The sequence below is a fragment of the Muntiacus reevesi genome, chromosome 17 (genome assembly GCF_963930625.1).
Source record: "Muntiacus reevesi chromosome 17, mMunRee1.1, whole genome shotgun sequence".
Taxonomy (NCBI): Eukaryota; Metazoa; Chordata; class Mammalia; order Artiodactyla; family Cervidae; genus Muntiacus; species Muntiacus reevesi.
Window position 1 is genome coordinate 9,812,121 of NC_089265.1, and position 20,241 is coordinate 9,832,361.

General features: G+C 47.8%; 1 protein-coding gene and 1 pseudogene across 2 annotated transcripts in view; both read right to left on the bottom strand.

Annotated features, from left to right (window-relative positions):
* PNOC (prepronociceptin) overlaps positions 1–12,773 on the bottom strand; it is a 28,883-nt gene extending 16,110 nt beyond the window's left edge. For both annotated transcript variants that reach the window (XM_065908346.1, XM_065908347.1), the window contains exon 1: positions 12,746–12,773. The gene's annotated coding sequence lies outside the window, so the exon portion shown is untranslated. The remainder of the gene's footprint in view (positions 1–12,745) is intronic.
* Positions 12,774–16,934: 4,161 nt separating this feature from the next.
* The window catches only part of LOC136148748 (large ribosomal subunit protein uL1-like), a 140,341-nt pseudogene continuing 137,034 nt past the window's right edge, over positions 16,935–20,241 (bottom strand).

A 20,241-nucleotide genomic window follows, 5' to 3' on the forward strand; every position in this document is an offset into this window, starting at 1 on the left:
TAAATGGAAAGGGGAATGAGGGAACTTTCTGGAAATGTGAAATGTTCTTGATTGAGGTGTAGGTCACAGGGGTGTACAGGTTTGCCAGAGATTCACTAAATTGTACATTTAGATTCTGTGTGTTTCATTGTATGTAAATTTTACCGTAAGTATTCAGCATAGACAAACAAATAATGACCTTTATTACTTTTTCACTAGACTACACTGAGACAACATATAATCTTACTATTCAAATGCAGTCTGCAGACCCGCAGCATCTCCTCGGATCTTGTAAGCAATACAGAATTTCGGTCCCTACCCCAGATCTACTGAATCTGGATCTGTCTTTTTAGTAAGATTCTCAGGTGATTTGTACACATGCTAGAGTTTGAGAAGCAGAGGTAGAAAATGGGTACGCAACGGAGCTAGTCAGTGGGAAGAGGAGAGGGGGTGATCCATGGCCACTGGCCATGTAGGGAAACCACTCCAGCTCTTCTTGGGCATCATCCAAGCTTTTCATACCAAGCATATGTCAACTGAATCAATGCTCAATGTTTGTTAAGTTATTGAGGTGACATCTGAGATGGGTTTTGAATAATGAGCTAGAGTTTGCCGCTAGCTGTCTATTTTTCACATGGTAGTGTATATATTCAACCCTCGTCTCCCAATTCATCCCTCTTTCCCCTTCTCCCCTGTGTCCGCGTGTCCATTCTCTACATCCGCATCTGTTTCTGCCCTGCAGACAGGTTCATCTGTACCATTTCTTTAGATTCCTCATATATGCATTAATATATGATATTTGTTTTTCTCTTTCTGACTGACTTCACTCTGAATGAAGAGTCTCAGTCCATCCACATCTCTACAAATGACCCGATTTTTGATGGCTGAGTAATATTCCATCAGAAATATGTGCCACATCTTTATCCATTCATCTGTTGATGGACATTCAGGTTGCTTCCATGTCCTGGCTATTTGAAATAGTGCTGCAATGAATATTGGGGTTATGTGTCTTTTCTCAGGGCATATGCCCAGCAGTGGGATTGCTGGGTCATATGGTACCTGTGAATAGCACAGGGTGCTCAGGTCAGTGCTCTGTGAAGACCTAGAGGGGCAGGGTGGGGTGGGGTGAGAGGGAAGTTCAAGATGGAGGGAATATATGTATACCTAAGGCTATGGTTTTTCCAGTGGTCATGTATGGATGTGAGAGTTGGACTATAAAGAAAGCTGAGTGCAGAAGAATTGATGCTTTTGAACTGTGGTGTTGGAGAAGACTCCTGAGAGTCCCTTGAACTGCAAAGAGATCCAACCAGTCCATCCTAAAAGAGATCAGTCCTGGGTGTTCATTGGAAGGACTGATGCTGAAGCTGAAACTCCAATACTTTGGCCACCTCATGTGAAGAGCTGACTCATTGGAAAAGACCCTGATGCTGGGAAAGATTGGGGGCAGGAGGAGAAGGGGACAACAGAGGATGAGATGGTTGTATGGCATCACTGACTCGATGGACATGGGTTTGGGTGGACTCTGGGAGTTGGTGATGGACAGGGAGGCCTGGTGTGCTGCGGTTCATGGGGTCGCAAAGGGTCAGACACGACTGAGCGACTGAACTGAACTGAACTGATAGCTGATTCACTTCAGTGTACAGCAGTGACTAACGCAACATTGTAAAGCAATTATACTCCAGTTATAACAAAAAGAGTTTGCCAAGAGGACAAAGAGGACACAGGGAATGACGGTGATCACAGGCATAGGGGCGTGCATGGTGGTCCAGTGGTTGAGATTCCATGCTGCCGATGGAGGGGATATGGGTTTGATACCTGGTCAGGGGACTAAGATCCCACCTGCCACACGGAACAGCTGAAAGATAAACAAATGGCAAAGACATAGAGGAAGAGAGAACACAGCATGGGTGGGAGGGGATGGTGAGCAGGCAGCCTTCCCAGGGCTGTCTTCCTAAGGGAAGCGCCTTCTGAGAGAGAGGTCTGTCCCAGGTGAAACAGGGTCATGTTTGCCATCTAAAGGGTTCAACCTCTACCCTACAGGTTGGGAGGTCTGTGCTAATGAACTTGAACATGTATTCAAATGTTGTTGTTGTTGTTTAGTTGCTAAGTCGTGTCCAACCCTCTTGTGATGCCATGGACTGTCTTTTCAAATGAATATGTCTCAAATCCATCTTTCTCCTCTATCCCAGGGGCTAGTACCTTAGTTGAGATTTATCACCTTGGTTATTGTGATCACCCTCTAATCAGTCCACCCAATGATCCAGCCTCCCACCAAGCCATCTCCATCACCAATCATCTGATGATTCCCTCCTTCTTTAATTCTCTAATCCCCCGTGGGACTCCGCCCCACTCCCACCCAGCTCTCTGGCTTCAGCTCCTGTCAGTCAACCTTGAATCTCCTCCAGTCCTCTGAGTCGCACATAATTCCCAAATCTATCAGGCCCCTTCATGCCTCTGTCCCGTCTTGGTCACTGCTCTTCCTTCTGCTCAGAATACCCGTCTCCAGCTCACACGTTATACAGGAATTATCCCCCAGGGGAAGCCCTCCCTGGTCTGAGTTAGATGAGTCTCCTTGGTTTGTGTGGCCTTGTGAAGTACATCTGTGGGGAGAAGTGAGCCCTGGGGACCTCTCCATCAAACAGGCACAACAGACCTATGAGATGGGTTTGCTAGGATTCCTGTTTTCTTTTAGAAAAACTTTAATTTTATAATTGATTAACAATGTTGCGATAGTTTCAGGTGTAGAGCACAGTGATTCACTTATACATATTTCGGATTTCTTTCCCCCCGTAGGTTATTACAGAATATTGAGTAGAGTCCCTTGTGCTATATAGTGTAGTGTGTATATGTTAATCCCAGCCTCCTGATTTAGCCTCCCGCCACAGCCTTTCCCCTTTGGTAAACATAAGTTTTGTTTTCTGTGTCTGTGAGTCTGTTTTGTAAATAAATTCATTTGTATCTTTTTTTTTTAGATTCCACATATTAGTGATATCATATAATTTGTCTTTCTTCACTTAGTATGATAATCTATGTTGCTGCAAATGGCATTATTTCATTCTTTATGACTGAGTAATATTCCATTATATATATGTATTGTTTATCCATTCATTTTCCCGTGGACATTCAGGTTGCTGCCATGTCTTGGTCATTGTAAACAGTGCTGTTAGAACATTGGGGTGCATGTTTATTTTTGAATTATGTTTTTTTCTGGATACATGCCCAGGAGTGGGATTGCACGAGCATATGGTAATTCTACTTTTGTTTGTTTGGGTTTTTTTTTAAAGGAGGGATTCATATTTTCTCATCTTCTCATCACTACAGACTGCCTGGGTCTGCAAAAATCCCATGTCTGCAACTCAACCTCTCAGGTTCTCATTTATAAAACCGGGACAGTGAGAGCAACTGTCTTATAGGACAATTAATGGGTTGTTACCTTTAAAACATCAACCTGGCACAGTTAAAATAGCACCCGGCACAGAGCAAGTATAACAAGAGTTTGTCAAAGGAGCCCAGGACATAGCCTTCACCCTGTAATACTCTTCTTGTCTGCCGTGTGGCGCTTAGCACTCTACACTGTAAGCTTGGACTCACGCGTCTCTCTCTCCCTGGGGCTGTGACTTCCTGAAGGGCAGAAATCACGTTCTGTGGTCCTCTGAGTTTCCAGCACCCAGCACAGGGCCAGGGGCTTAGGAGGTGCTCAAGAAAGTCTGACAGGTGAGAGTGGAGCGTCTCAGGAGTGTCTCTTCTTCACAAATGAGAGTTGGGGAGTGTTTAGGAGGACCCCCGCTTCCCTGGGAGCCTGGGATGCTCAGGCCTAGAAGCCACTTCAGGGCCGGCCTGACATTGCTGTGTTTAGTCGCTCAGTCGTGTCCGACTCTTTGCGACCCCATGGACTGTAGCCCGCCAGGCTCTTCTGTCCGTGGGGATTCTCCAGGCAAGAATACTGGAGTGGGTTGCCATGCCTTCCTCCAGGGGATCTTCCCAACCCAGGGATCGAACCCAGGTCTCCCACATTGCAGGAGGATTCTTTACCGTCTGAGGCACCAGGGAAGCCCATGACCTGACAAGTTTCTGGTAGTTAATGGTTCCACTCCAGTCTGGGAGGGCTGGAACACGTTTTGCTCCAGAGCAAGGCCAGATGCCAGATGCCATCCAAAGCTGGAACCCCATGCATGTTCTGGAAAAGGACTAGTTGCCAGTGTCTGGGAGGCATGGTTGGAATGGTGCTACGTGCTAACTCTGCAGTGGTGCAACCTGTTGGTGGATAAGCAGTGAAGACTCATCACCGCGTATAGGCTCTTTTGAAGAGAACATATCTTTTGAGTTCCAAACAGTCACCATATCAGCAAAGGTCTCAAGCTGAGGGCTGCTTGGCTACGTCTTTTGTTTAATTAGGTAGTTGCCTTTAAGCTGCTGCTTCTACCCAGTTTCATTCTGGGCGGAGAGACAGCTGGGTCTCCTTTGTTCAGCATGCTATGCTCCCTACGGCCACATGGTGGCAGTGTCCGTACGTCACAGAAGGAAGGGGAAAGCCGGGAGAAAAGGGACCTTCGCCTTTCATTCCTAATACAAAATTGCAATCCGTAATGTTTGCATAGGCTGAGCTGATAAGTTGTGACAGATGTTAATGAAATGCTCTCCTGCTGAGGTTTTTCATGAACTTCATTAAATGTGGCAACTTGCGCATTCAGCAAATGTCTGGTGGATTGACTGCTACTCCTTATCTCAAATTCTGGGTAAATGTGTTTTTAGGATGAGGTAAGGAAAGATGAGCCCCTGGGACATTGAGCAGGTGTTCCATTGGATACCTTTCTTGCATGTGAAACTGTTTGGCCCTTGGGGAAACCTTATCAAATCTACTTGTGGTTAGCCCAGCCCTCACTGCCGATCCTTGGTATACCAACCTTTCATCTCAACTCTGAGCTCCCTACTTAACCCTCCCTGTCCCATCCCTACCTACTATTTATTTTAAATTAAAATTTTTTTTTCAGAAATAAGAAAATCTTTTTTAAAAAATTCAGCCAGTTCTCTTATTCTACTCCCCCAGGCTAATCAAGGCATGTGATTAGTAATATTACCTTAAAATTGCATCCTGGGCAGTGTTTCACTTAAGTTTAATGAAAAACACTTGGTAGCAGTTGACTGCTGGGGAGGCGTGATTGGTTATGATCCTTGTTTATGAGTTAGCATTAGTTAAAGAGTAGCTGATGCTGAAGGCTAAAGTTATTTCTTTTTTGTAACAATGTTCCATCCAGGACTTCCCTGGTGTGCCAGCGGTTAAAGGCTCCACGCGCCCAAGGCAGGGGACACAGGTTCGAGCCTTGGTCAGGGAAGTAAGGTCCCATAGGCTGTGTATCGTGGCAAAACAAAACAAAGTTCTGCCCATACTGAAACAGAAAGATTGATGAATGTCAGTGGGCATTTAGCAGTAAAAGAAGCCAGAAGCCAGAGATTGCTACCCCTCACTTTTAACAAGTGACTCCACTAATTAATGAAAAATCTTTACTCAGTGCTATTCATTCTGCTCTTCAACTCAAAGAATTCTAAAAATTGGAATTAACACACAGTCCAAACTTACAGGTGGTTTCTGGTATTTAAATGATATTAAAATTAATAAAAGCTCAAAATATATGTAATTATTCTCATAAAGGGGCTTGCTTCCCTGGTGGCTCAGATGCTAAAAAATCTGCCTGCAGTGGGGGAGACCCAGGTTCGATCCCTGGGTCGGGAAGATCCCCTGGAGAAGAGAATGGGTACCCACTCCAGTATCCTTGCCTGGAGAATTCCATGGACAGAGAAGCCTGGTGGGCTACAGTCCATGGAATCGCAAAAAGTCAGACACGACTGAGTGATTAGTATATATTTGCATAAAGGAGACAACACTTTGTTGCTTTTTGTAATCCTCACAACCCTTGTACAACTGTGTTCTAGGTTAAGACTTTTTTTTTAAGACTTTTTGAGAAATCTTAACAACATCTGTGTGCTTTCTTTGTAGCTGTGTGTCAGTTAATGCCAAGAGAAATGTAGACGAGTAATTGATTAATTTCTGAGTTACATTTATATCTGATCTTTGCAAGTGTGTGACTTAGGGCACATTTAACCTTTGAGAGCCTCAGTCTTCTCACCTGCAAAATGGGGGGAACAACAGATTTGTTGTGATTATTGTTTTTAATTGTGCAATAGAGACTATCAGCAAATAAAATTTCCCTCCGTGTATCTAAATTTTACATGGTTTGTATTCACTTTGTAAACCAAACTCAGCTAACACTTCCTTGTAGGAATGCTATGCATCTGAACATCTTGTATTGAGTAAAGAAATGTTTAATTACCTTTTATTTTAGCCACAGCACTCTTTATAAAGATAAAATACCACTGTGTTTAGCTTTAATCTATTTAATCTATTTGTTTGTAATCATGCTTCCAAGGGCAATATAATTAGTTGCTTATCTGTTTGGAGGATTACGTATGAAGCTTTAGCGGAAGCTAAAAGCTAATTGAGTTTTGTCTTATGACCTATGAGAAAGCCTGTAATTTTAGTGCTTTTAGTGGCAAAGGCAAGAGGGACTAGGTTTTCTGCTAGAGGCATATCTCCCCCATCCTTCTCATCAGCCACACGTATGAATGTTGTTCTTGCTGGTAACAAAAGTTTTATATTCTTACACAGTCCTGGAAAGCATTAGTTGCTCAGTCGTGTCTGACTCTTTGCCACCCTATGGACTACAGCCCACCAGACTTCTCTGTCCATGAGATTTCCCAGGTAAGAATACTGGAGTGGGTTGCCATGCCCTTTTCCAGGGGATCTTCCTGACCTAGGGATCGAACCCGGGTCTCCTGCATTGCAGGTGTATTCTTTACCATCTAAGTCACCAGGGAAGCCCCATACAATCCTATAATCTAGGGTTAATATTATCCTCTCTTTGAGAGGAACATATGTTTATAGAGGTTAACAATTTACTTAAGATAATCCAGCTTATAAAAAAAGTCAGGACTTAAACTCAAGTGTTTTGACTCTAAAACATGTTCTGGGAAACCATAAACTCCACACACTGGTCCTGCTTTGGAAAGGTTGACAAATTCTGGTGGCATCTGATTGGGATGGTCTCTGTTTGCATTTAACAGTAATCATATTATTACTATATTTAGCACACTCCTCTGTGCCAGGGACTGTGTTGATGGCTTTGTGTAAGCATCCATCCTATGGGGTAAATGTTATTGCCCCCATTTTACAGTTGAGAAGACTGAGGTTTGAAGAGGCGAAATAACTTGAAGTGGCAGAACTGAGACTCCAACCCATCTGATTTCCAAGCTCATGGCTCTCATCAGACTTTTCAGTGATCTTGGCAAGGGGACTTCCCTGGTGGTCCAGTGGTTAGGACACTGTGATTCCATTGCAGGGGGCATGGGTTTGATCTCTGGTTGGGCAAAGAAGATCTCACATGCCACACAAGTTGTGTGACCAAAATAAGAAAAGAAACAGAGAGGATTTCGGTGGTTTTCTGTCTGTTCCTGAGGGTGAATTCATTGCAGGGAGCCTCTTTTGTCCTGAACTCTGGGTATCCCTCTCTCATGGTACACCTTTTTTTTTTTTTCCTAATTGGAAGATAATTGCTTTAAATTTACATTGGTTTCTGCAGCACACTCTAACTAGTTGTCATTATTTATATCTCCTCTCCCTGTTGAGCTTCTCTTCTGTTCTCCCCCACCCTGTCCCACCCCTCTCTGTCATCACGGAGCACCAGGCTGGGCGCCCCGTGTTCTACAGCAGCTTCCTACTCATTATCTATTTTACACACGGTAGTATAAATACGTCATTGCTACTGACAATCTCTTTATTGCTGCCTGTCCCCAGTTCCTGAAGGGGTTTTTCATTGCCCACCAGCATGAGGGTTTGTCTTCCTCATTTCTTTAACCCACTGCAACCCTGACTCCTATACTGAGCTTTTGCTTATTAACCAGGTATGACTGAATCCCTTTTATTTCTTTTCTTCCTCTAATAGACTCTCATCCATAAAGTTCCTCCTCTGCTTCTAAATTCCCACCTGGAAAGGGGGGGGGGGGCGGTGGGTATGGAGAAGGTGGAGGGCCAAGCATGTCCCCACCCCACACAGACCGGGTGTGCTGGGAGCTGGTGGGCAATGAATGAACAAGAGCCCTGTGCCTTGGGAGCAAAAGGCCGGGCTTCCAGCTCCAGCTCCGCCCTCACCTTTGGGATCTTGAGCCCTGAGTGCTCAGTCATGTCTGACTCTTTGTGACCCCGTGGACTGTAGCCCACCAGGCTCCTCTTATGGGATCTTGAGCAAGTCCCTTTCTTTCTCTGGGGCTCTGTTTTCCCTTCTCCAAAAAGAGGCAGTTGGATTAGATGGTCAATATTAATATTTTTGATTTTATAAGTGGCCAGACATTTGTTACAACAGCCTACCTGGGGCTCAGCAGAGATGGACACATTTTTCTTTTTTCTTTTTAAATTTTGCTTGTTTATTTTTGGCTATGCTGGGCCTTCATTGTTTCGAGGGCTTTTTTCTAGTTGTGGCGAGCAGGGGCTACTGTCAAATGATTGTGAGTTTCGTATTGCAGTGGCTTCTCCTGTTGCGAAGCACGGGCTCTAGGGCTTGCAGGCTTCAGTAGTTACGGCTCCCAGGCTCCAGAGCACAGGCTCAACAGTTGTGGCAGACTGGCTTAGCTGCTCTTCGACATGTGGGAACTTCCCTGATAAGGGATCAAACCTGTGTCTCCTGTATTGGCAGATAGATTCTTTACCACTAAGCCACCAGGGAAGCCCTTCTTTTCTTTTTTTAAAGTTTTTTATTTTATTTTTTAAATTTAATTTTATTTATATTATTTAAAAATATTTTGGCTGCCCCCTGACCGGGGATTGAACCCAGGTCCCAGAAGTGAAAATGCCGAGTCCTAATCACTGGGCCACCAGGGAATTCCTAAGAGGCACATTTACTCCCAGTGCTGTCGCAAGGTGGAAAGGTGTCATCGCTCTTGTCTTGGATCTTCCTCATTCTGGCCTGTGGTTCCCTATATAAAAAATGTTTTTTTTTTTCTTCTATGGCTTTTACATTAAAATCACTTAGTGTTCCTTTCAAAAACATTAGAAAATACAGATCAGCAAAAGAACAATGGATACAGATCAGTGTGCATGTGTGCTCAGTTGTGACTCTTTGTGACCCCAGGGACTGCAGCCCACCAGCTTCCTCTGTCCATGGGATTTTCCAGGCAAGAATACTGGAGTGGGTTGCCATTTCCTCCTCCAGGGTTTCTTCCCCACCCAGGAATCAAACCCCTGTCTCCTGCATCTCCTGCACTGCAGGTGGAGGTGGATTCTTTACCACTGAGCTATTGGCGAAGCCTAGTTACCTGCCCCCCCACCCTTTTCCCCCCAGTATTTATTTATTTGGCTGCACCAGGTCTTATTTGCAGCATGCAGACTGTTAGTTGTGGCATACATTCAGGATCTGTTTCCCTGACCAGGGGTTGAACCCAGCCCCCTGCATTGAGAGGGGGAGCCTGGAGTCTTAGCTACTAGACCACCAGGGAAGTCCCAAGACCAATAATCTTCAAATGTCTTTAACTTTATACCTCAAGCAATCAAACCATTTTTGAGCACACCTTGCTAATTTATTTGTTATCTACATTATAAAACCCACTAAAGTGCAAATTAAGAAAGATAAGATAACCACATAAAAAAGTTCAATGTGTTTCCCAAAGCCGGTGGACTGTTGGGCATGAACACCCCTTTCAGAGACCACCAGCCTGGACTCACTAATATCGAGTGACATTGGCCAAGAGCTCTGAGGACAGGCTGCCCGGCCTGTTTTCCCAGGCACTCAGCACTGCAGGCTCTCATCAGGAATCCAGGCACGTTTCTGGGCTGAATGAATGAAAGGATGAATGGGGACTGGGTGGAGGGATGGAGAGTGAGCTACGGGAAGGCTGGCTCCGAGCCTGGGTGGCTAGGCAGAGCCCTGGGTGTGTGCGCGTGATCCTCTGACATTTTCACCGAGATCCAGACTCCTTGGAGGCCAGCTCCACACGTCACTCACCCAGTCAGTCCCGTCAGAGCTGGCGACGAGGTGTATCTGCAACACTGAGGCGTCATCCAGTATTTGAAAAATCTCAGGATCGTAGAAAATCAACACCGAACGTGATCATAGGCTATTTAGGAAGATGCCCAGAAAACCGGCTTGCCCCCCTAAATAGGCATGCCATAAATCTCACAGCTAGTTTGTGTTTAGAAGGAAAGTGGCATGTTGGAGACTAGGAGGACCTAAAGGCATTTAAATAGAAATGTTTAGAACAATCGAGGTTGTCTGATGAGCTCCCAGCCATTCAAGCCATGAAAGCTGCTGTTACTCCTGTTCTCTAGCCAGATTCTTATCAGGTAGATTTCCTTCTTGGGAGCTGGGGCTTGGGGGGTGTGTGTGTGTCTCACTGAGTATGGATAAAAGTATAGAAAACTCACCCCAGATCTCCCATCCCTACTGTGTGTGTGTGTGCACACATTAGCATGAAATAGGCATATAGATGAGTTTAGCTCACTGCCTGGCATACAGTAGGTTTCAATACATGGACCTTTGCCCTCTTTTTGTGTCTTTGTCCTGGCGGCCACCTCCCTCTCCAAAACCCTTGGGTCATCCAGATTCTATCTCCGTCCTCGACCGGCTTGAAATCCTGGACTCTCTGAGCAAGTGCTCCTTCCTCCAAATTCCTACAGCGCTTGCTGTCTGGACTACGAAATTTAGGACTTAATTACACCCAGCCTTGCATCGTCCTCGAATTCTTTCACTGTGTGTTGCCCCGTCCCCACCCCCTTAGTTCGTAAGCATCCCGGGTTCGCAGAGGGCCGTGCACTGGAGCCAGCAAGGCTGGTTCCGTCCCCTCTCGGCCACATCCTGAAACCTCTCAGCTTCAGTTTCTTCGATTACGCCATGGAGATAATGACACCATCTCTCATTGCTGTTGCGGAGGATAATGTGTGTGAAAGCGCTAAGATGTAAATCGTTGTGTGAATGTAAAGGCTGTTATTATCACCTCTGTTGGATCGACCCCTGCTTGGTGGAGCATAATAAATACCTGATTGATTGAATAGGAGTAGCTTTGCGACAGCTCCTGTCTTGGGCTCCAGAAACACCGCTTTGCGCCTGATCCTGCAATTACTCCCTTTGTTGATAATGCTAAATCTGCATCCTCTAAATCCCCTGTACCCTCAGCCTCGGCTGATAAGGCCAGGGAGAACGGAACTGCGCCCATCGAGGACCCCGCAGCTGCACCAGAGCGCCCTCAACAGGCAGCACATGGAACCGTGGAAGCTGTTCCTTCTATCAAGGTGATGGTTGGGGGGACAGTCTTTCCAGGGACCCTCCCCCGCAGAAGACTCAGCTAGTCCAAAGGAACGCGAATGCTTTTTGTGAAAGGTATTGCAGCATCATCGGTGGAAGTGTGCAGACCTTTTTCCCTGCCACACTTTATAAATGAGAAAGAGGAGCGTGCCTGCAGAAGCCACCCACAGAGAGCAGCAATTTCCTTGGGAGGTTTTGAGAAGAAGCCAGGCAGTCACCCGTCCCCCACCCCCACCCCCCCAATCTTCTATGTTGAAAACTCCGGTTTCGGCTTGCTGGCAAATGCCATGCAAAGCTCATCTTTTGTTAGTCTGCCGAACAATGTTATTGGTTATAATTGGGGCAATTATGGGCTGCTCGAGGAAGCGAAACCCAGATGTTGAAACCCAGGATCAGGGTATTCAAGTCGAAAGCTGCTTGCTTTAAATAGTCCGTTTCCCGAATCATCCTGACTTACTTGAAATTCCCCCAGAACTTGGCCATGTTCAGAATGAGATGCGGGAGGATAAAGATGGGTAGTGGTGGGAGGGGAAAGCCAGACCCGCAGGGAGAGAGACGCACAAAGAGAGAAAGAGGAAAAGGCGGCTGAGCGAGAGCCGGAGTTTGGATGACTTCTGAACGTCATTTTCGCAGGACCCCTGCAGAAACCTTTAGGTGGCAGAGATGGGTAGAAGGAAGAAAGATGCAAAAAAGAGAACAGACCTCCGAAAGAAAGAGGGTCCGGAGACCAAGGTCAACCCTGCGGAAATACACGGCGGAATTCACACACAGCGACCGCGATCAGCTGGATACCGGTCCAGCCCAGGGCAGCCTCCAACTCTTCCCCGCATCACCGCTAGCGATTTGTATTGGGTGCTGAGGGGAGCAGGGTTCCCTCGGGATGAAAAAGCCAAATCCCAATCGAGTTCAGTGATATGTCGGAAATCAGCCTGCACCCACTGTGAAAGGAAGTCAGTCACAGAGAGAAACCACTCCTGAAGTGTGCCTGGAGGGGTAGGTCGGGGGTGGGGGGCGCTTCCGGAGGGTTGCCTCGCAAGGCAAGCCCCCGCCCCACCCCCCAGTGCCTGCCGCTCCCCTAACCTCACTGCTACAACCACCTTTTCGCCGCAGACAGCAGTGACAAAGTAAGGACCACACCTGGGGAATGGAAACTTTTCCTCCTTTCCAAGTTCAGCTCTTCTTCTGCCTCTCTCTCCAGAATAAAAGCCTTAGCCCTCCCCTCCACCGCTACCCACCCTACCGCCCCCGCCCACATGAGAGCACGGAAAAGATGAATGAAGGAATAATCTAAAGGGAGGCCAGCAGCATCTACACTGGACAAAGGAGAGGGGCTGGGGAGACAGCCCTGCCGCCCGCCCGCCACTTCCCCAGGCTCCCAGCCGCGTGTCTTGGGGCGGAGGGCTTCGCGCGCAGTCGCCTACCTGCGAGCTGTCAGTAACCGGGCTCCTCCGGCTGTGAGGCTCCGCTGTGTCAGCCACACGGGCATATATATCCTCCCCCCACACGCACAGCCCTCCCCTTCCCTGCCCACCTCGATGACACATGCACACGGCTGACCCCCTTAAGCGAGCGGCAGAACCTCCAGTCCTTCCTGGCTGCTCCCCGCCCGCCCTGGCTCTGTGCTCGGACCTGTGACATCTCAGGCTCCCCATCAGGCCACCCCCCAACCGCTTTACCTGGACGCTGCTCAGCCAGGATCCCACAGCAGCCTCTGCTCTGCTTCCAGAGGCGCTGGGAGGACTGATGGGGAGCTCTGGCAAGTCAGGAAGGGAAAAAAAACCAAACAAACCTCCTGGTGAGAGGGACAAGGCAGACCCCAGTCCTGGAGTCTCCTTGAGCAACCTTTTCTCCTGAAGAATGAAGATGCGGGAGTGGGCAGAAGTGGGGGGAGCTCCCACTGCCAAAGACAAGCCCAGAGCTGAGTTCAGATGCGTCCCCTCCTGCTGTCACGGCCCCGCAGGCGGCCGCAACTAGGCCACTGGAGGGAATGGCCACACCTGCTATGCGCGGGGGCCAGGGGTGCCTCCCAGGTGCTCAGAGTGGAAGATGCTGAGATATGACACTCGGCAGCACACGTCTGAGATTCTGCTTAGAGCGAGTTCTCTCTGCGAACCTCAGGTCTCCTCCTGTGAGGGGGGAAGCTCAAACACCTCCCAGGATGGCTGTGAGGGTAGAAAAACGAGATTCTGTTTGTATTCGGAATCTACCACACCTTAAATAAAGGCGCATTCTGCACACTCTTCATCTCTTCCCATGGAATCAGACCAGCTGAATCTGAAACTCCCTCTGCCAACAGCTGTCACCACAGAGTGCTTTGAAACCTGCTGCTACACTTAAGGGTGTCGCCACTGAGCACCTGCCCTTCAGCATGCAGCTTCTTTCCCTTCCCTGTGTGAAAAGAGCTCCTGGTCAGCCCATGGGGGCTCCTCAGGCAAGGAGGAGGTCCTGGTGTACTTCACCTGCCTCCAGGAAGGAAGACAGTGAAGGACAGGGGCGCCTGGTCTGCTGTGGCCCGTGGGGTTGCAAAGAATTGGACACGACTTGCAGCCTGGATGACAATGGTAGCCTCGGCAGGGAATGTTTCGATTCCGCACGCCCTTGTGCATCCCTGCTTTCCCAGCTGCAGGTGAATCACACCACGACTTCCTTCCTGGTCATCCCAAGAAGATCCACACATATTCTAGCACCCCCGGGTTCGAGCCTCATGCCGCAAGGATCTTCAGCACTCTCTCGAGTAGCGAGTCTGGGTCTTGCATCTACAGGAGACTGGATGTGGAAGCATTGAAGAAAGCATCTGCTCTGACTGCTAATGGATACAGGGTTTCTTCTGGGGGTGATGGAACTGTTCTGGAACTAGACAGGGTTGATGTTGCACAACATAGTGAATATACTAAAACCTCCACTGAATTGTGTGCCTTAAAACAGTGAACTTTATGTTAGACGAATGATATTTCAATTTTTTTAAAAAAACAGCAAGTAAGAGAACAAGCAAGCAAGCAACATCTGCCCCAGGTTACGAGCAATAAGTTCTAAGAATAAAGCATCCATTCATCTGTATAGAGGGGCCCAGGAGACTGGCATAGGCACAGTTTTCACTTCGGTTTCTGTTGCCCAAATCTTACACTTCGTTACGATAGGGCAAAGCCACCACTATGAGCCCTGAGAAATCAGCATGGCATGTGATCAGTTTTGCATCCTGATCTATGTTGGGGCCTGGGGCTTGATCTTACACACGCTGTGGCAGATGTTGCTGGTGGCCTACCCAATACCTGTATGCCTGTTCTTCCTTACTACACAGTACCCCTGGTTTTGTTCTAGGTGGCAAAATGCTCAACTAAAAGCCTACCTTTCCCAGCTTTCCTTGTGGCCAAGGGTAGCCAATGGGAATCAATCTGCCAGTCATTGGGTGGGGCCTCCAGGGAAAACTCTTTTAAGGGGAACAGTTCAACTAGAAGAGGCCTCTTCTCTACCCTATTGCCTGCCTTCCTGGCTCACAAATGTGATGAGTGGAGCTTCAGCAGCTATCTTGGATCATGAGATGGCTTTGAGGATGAAAGCCAAGAACTAAAGATGATGGAGCATCAAAACAGAAGGATTCTGGGTCCTGGATGACTCTGGGCTGCCATACCAATCCTGGATTTCCAATTTTTAACTTTTTAAGAGAAAAAAACTCAGATATTTATTTCAAATGTCAGGATTCGGTTTGCTCTTTGTTCCTAACAAGCCACACCAAAGTCAGAGAATTTGTTAAACAACCAACCACTTATTTGGTTCTTGATCCTGCAGATTGTTTACTTAGGCTGGGAGGAGCAGGGCAGTCTTGGTCTCAGGTGCCATCATGACTCTGCAGTTGGCTATAGATTGGCTGGTTGTTGGCTGGGGGCACCTTGGTTCTCTCCCAAGTGTCTTAGCCTTCCTGTGTCTCTCTCATCCCCTGAGCAGGCTGGTCTGGCTTGGTCTGGGGTGCAAGTTCAAGCAAATATATCCCAGCCAGGCGAGCACCAAGCAGAAGCATGTAGAATTCCTGGGGGTTTACCCAAGCCTGATGCTGGCACTCCATTTGCTTTGCTGCATTTATTGGCTGTGAGTGTGTGTTCAGTCGCATCTAACCCTTTGTGACCCCATGGACAGTAGCCTGCCAGGTTCTTCTGTCCATGAACTTTTGCAGAATACTAGAGTGGGTTGCCATGTCTTCCTACAGAGGATCTTCCCAACCCAGGGACTGAACATGAGTCTCTCTTGTCTCCTGCATTAGCAGATGGATTCTTTATTGCTGGGCCACCTGGGACTGTCATAAGGCCAGTCCAGAGCCAGGTTGGGTGGAGACCCCCAAGGTCAGAGGACAAAGGGGTGGCTATACAGAGGCTGTTCACTGGAACCATTGCTAATTTTAACCACCACATTTTATTTCAGCCACTTTCTTGTGTTTTCTGTTACCTGCAGTTGAAAAACATCTTCCATGGTCTTCTTACTTTTGAGCATCTTCCTATTCCCTGGGTGTTGGGTGGCCAAACACTCTTCTTCCTTTGAAGTGGAGAGAAAGAAAAAGCAAAAGTGAAAAGTCACTTAACTTCTCTGCATTTTTCTTTGCTTCTTTACCAAATGGAAGAACTGAACTGAATGAACTGGAAGTTCCCCTTGGGCTGAATGAAGCTGCATTTTGTGGGGATCCATTTCCTGTACCACCTGGAGGGGAGGGCGGGAATGAGCCCAGAGGAGTTTATGCTCACAGTTGTGTCTGTGTATGTAGGGGAGTGTGGGAGTGTGTGTGTGTGAGAACCTTGCCTCTGGGAAGAACAGGAGTCAAGTAGCAGGGATGCAAACCTTGTGGGCGCAACTTGGGTGCTCAGGATCACCTAAAGGGTTTCTCCTCCGCAGTTGGTGGCTGAATCATGGCACCTTGAGGCCCATGGGCTTCCCTTGGAGGTGAGACTTGGTCTTGGAACATCAAGCTGCCCTCTGCTCTTCTGAATGGCAGCACCCACTTGCTCAAATCATTGGAGCAGAAAGGTCATCTCTGCCCATACCAGCTCCCCATCCTCTTGAAATCAAGGGGCCCAAGCCAGGTGGCTACAAGCTTTAGAGCCATTCTGTTCTCTCTCTCTTTTTTTTTTTTTTATTTTAATTTCATATTGGAGTATGTGCTAAATTGCTTCAGTTGTGTTCAACTCTTCATGACCCCATGGACTGTAGCTCCCTAAGTTCCTCTGTCTATAGGAATTTTTTTCCAGGCAAGAATACTGCAATCAGTTGCCATTTCTTCCTCCAGGGGATCTTCTTGCCCCAGGGGTTGAACCCTACTCTCCTGCATTGGTGGGTGGATCCTTGACTACAGCACCCCCTGGGAAGCCCATATTGGAGTATAGTTGATTAAGAAGGCCGAATGTTGTGTTCGTTTCTGGTGTAGAGCAGTGATTCACATGTGCTGTTGCTGTAAGTTGCTTCAGTCCTGTCCAACTCTGTGCAACCCCATAGATGGCAGCCCACCAGGCTCCTCTGTCCACAGAATTCTCCAGGCAAGAATATTGGAATGGGTTGCCATTTCCTTCTCCATACATATACATATACATCTATTCTTCTTTTTTCTTTTTGACGATTGAATATGGTTTATTAAGTTGTGCCTTAGTACAGACACTGGGGCTTGCCCATGGTGCTCTTAATGTATAAGGCCCTAATGTTCGGCCAATTTTTCTTGAGCAATGACAACAGGAAGTTGACAGCTAAGTGGATGTTGTACACAAGTTCATCATCTGTTATCTTCATGTGGCCAACAGCCACTGCCAGACACAGCACCTTCTTCATCTGGAACTTGATCGTGGACTTCAACTTTGGCCACCATGTTCTCATTGTGGGTCGGCAAGGAAGGGAACTTGCCAGCCTTGTTCAGGCCTGGGCCCAGGATTTGTGGGATCTGCTTGATCAGAGACTGAAGTGAAAAAAGCATCATATTTCTTGGCCAGCTTCTTGACCAGTTTCTTCTTCCTGTTGAGTTTCTTCAGCGCCTCAATGTCCATGTGGGGGCTATCCACAGCCTTGGGCTCATCACGATGCTGCTGGTCCCCCAAGACACACACGGAGAACTTGGGGCAGGGAGTGGGCTTAAGTCTGATGGTGCCCGAGAAGCGTTTGTCCTTCTGAGGGTCATAGTTCTGCAGGCTGATCGGAAGCTCCACCATCTCCAAAGACTTCTGGTGCTTGCGCTGGTTCCCGTGCAGAACTTCCCGCACCGCCTCCTAGAGAGTGTCGGGGGAGACTTTGCTGCTTATGGTTCCCCACGTCGCAATAACTGGAAAAGAGCTCTATTCTTCATTCAGTTCTAACAGATAAGCCTGGAGCCAGATTTAGAAACTCTTAAAACAATCACTGGCAAATCTCAGTCGAGGGGACTGCAGGAGGAAGCGGGCAGGCAGGACTGGGCTCCCACCATGAACTCCTCCACCCTCCACCTACCCAGGACTTGTCTTGCTCAAAGGAAAGAGCCTCTCATCACCAGGGATTTAGCTGCTGGAAATTTAGTGATTAATTACGGCGCCTACCGCCGATTGGTCTCCTTAGTAACCACGCTAGCAGGGTCCCAGGCAGAGAAGCTGTTTCCTATTTTCAAAGAGGGCAAACCCTCTCTACATTGTCAAACACCTTCAATCAAAACACAAATGGATTTTGAAAATCAAGAGAATCTCCTCTCTCTCTCCAGCCTCTTTTCCCCAGCAGTGGGATTTGAGGGTTTTGCAGGGAAAGCTGAGTGGAAGTGATTGTTTTAAATGAAGAGTTAGGGGACTTCCCTGGTGGTTCAGTGGCTAAGGCACTGTGCTTCCAATGCAGGGGAGCCCAGGTTCGATTCCTGGTTGGGGAACTAGATCCCACCTGCCATAAAGAAGATCAGAGATCCTGCAACTAAGACCTGGCACAATCAAATAAATGTGTAAAAAAATAAATGAAGAGTTAGGCAAATCCAGTTTCAAGGCAAAATAGCCCATTGTTGTGGTCTTACAATCCAGAGCATCCGGCCAAGTGCTGCAACTGGAGAGCGAAAGGGAGGTGAACTCGGGTGTCCCGCCCTCGAGCAGCTAGCCTGGGGGACAGGACGCACTCTGGTGGCTTAGAAATAAGAGAATGAGGGAGTACAGAATCTGGTGCTAACTGCAGATCTGCCTGGAGATGAGAGAGCCGTTCGGGTGAGAAGGGAGAGATGGGATGTGTTTTCTTACTTTTTGAACAAAATGTTAAGATCCTGAAGGTCAATGGCAGGTTCTGAGTGGGTCGGAAGGGGCAGCTGGGCTTCATTCTGGGCAAGTGTCAGGATTATGGGATATATAGGTTGGCTCGAGTGGCTAAGACAAAGCACCACAGACCGAGCGGTTGAACAGCAGACATTCGTTTTCTCCCTGTTCCAGAGGCTGGCTGGCTGGGCTTAAGAGGATCCTCCAGAGGCCTCTCTCCTCTGTCTTCTCCCTGTGTCTTCACGTGGTCTTGTCTCTGTGTTCGGCATCCTCATCCCTTCTTAGAAGGACACCCATCATATGGGATCGGGGCCCACCCTGATCATTTTATTTAACCTCAGTCACCTCCCGTAGATTCCATCTTCAAACAGTCCCATTCTGAGGTCCTGCGGGTGAGCACCTCAACAGACAAATTTGGTGTGTGGGGGAGGGCATATGTATTAATAACGGGGGGAAGTGATACTGTGCCCATCAGATAAGGGGGATGAAACCCCAGAAAGGGAAGTAAAGGTCACTGTGGGCCACTGGGTGACCGCTGGGCACAGTGGGTTCCGTCCTCCCCTTGGGCTACCCAGGCCCTGGTGAGCCCGGACACCAAGCTGGCAGCGCATCTTGGTGCCTGGTACCTGTGCGGTTCTCAGGGCCGGGCCTTAGGGTCCCATCCCCACGAGGAGGTTTATCATGGAACTTGGAATGCGATCTTGGAAAAGTAAGGCATGCCATGCTCAGGAGGAAGAAGGCCTCCAGGCTCTTCACAGGCTCCAGATCACCGACCCTGAGTTTTGTAGGATGGTGGGTTAGCATATGAATACTGGCGGCGGCAGGTGGGGGAGGGGCTCATGTGCTCATGTCCCATCACTTTCTATAAATAAATGCTACAAAACCCCTCTGGAGCTGCTGCTCAGACTCAGTTGCATCCAACTCTCTGCAACCTCATGGACTGTAGCCCATCAGGCTCCTCTGTCCGTGGGATTTCCCAGGCAAGAGTACTGGAGTGGGGTTGCCATTTCCTTCTCCAAGTCTGGAGTTGATCCCTCTGTTAAATTCGGCACAAGTTATTTACTTATTTATTTGGCTGCGCTGCGTCTTAGTTGCAGGCATGTGAGCTCTTAGTCTCATTTCCCAGCCAGGGTTTGAACCCCGGCCCCCTGCTTTGGGAGTTCAGAGTCTCAGCCACTGGACTACCAGGGAAATCCCAAATTAGGTACAAGGTGCTAGGGTAAGCTCATTGCCTTTGCTCACTGCGGGAGGCCCTTAGGTCTCAGCCTGATTGCCGTGTTTTCATTTCCTTCAGGAATTCTCACTCACCTAGATACCCACAGGGACGCTGTCCTATCCACTCTAACACACCCTGCCCACACTTCCAACGTCACAGCCTCATCACAGCTACTCAGCTCTGTAATCTGACTGTTTCCCTCCTCTCTCTTTTCCTATCCTCTGTATTTGGGGAGTTATCAAGTGTCATCATCTCATCTTTATTGCCATTTGTCAGAGCTCCCAGCACCCCCGCCCCTTCAATCTGTCCTGCACACAGCACCTTGCCCAATATTTTTAATTAATTTTGAAAATTAATTTCTTTAATTGAAGTGCAGTTGATTTACAATGTTGTGTTAATTTCTGCTGTAAAGCAACATGACTCAGTTATACATATGTATACATACACATCCTTCTTTTAAGCATTCTTTTCCATTATGATT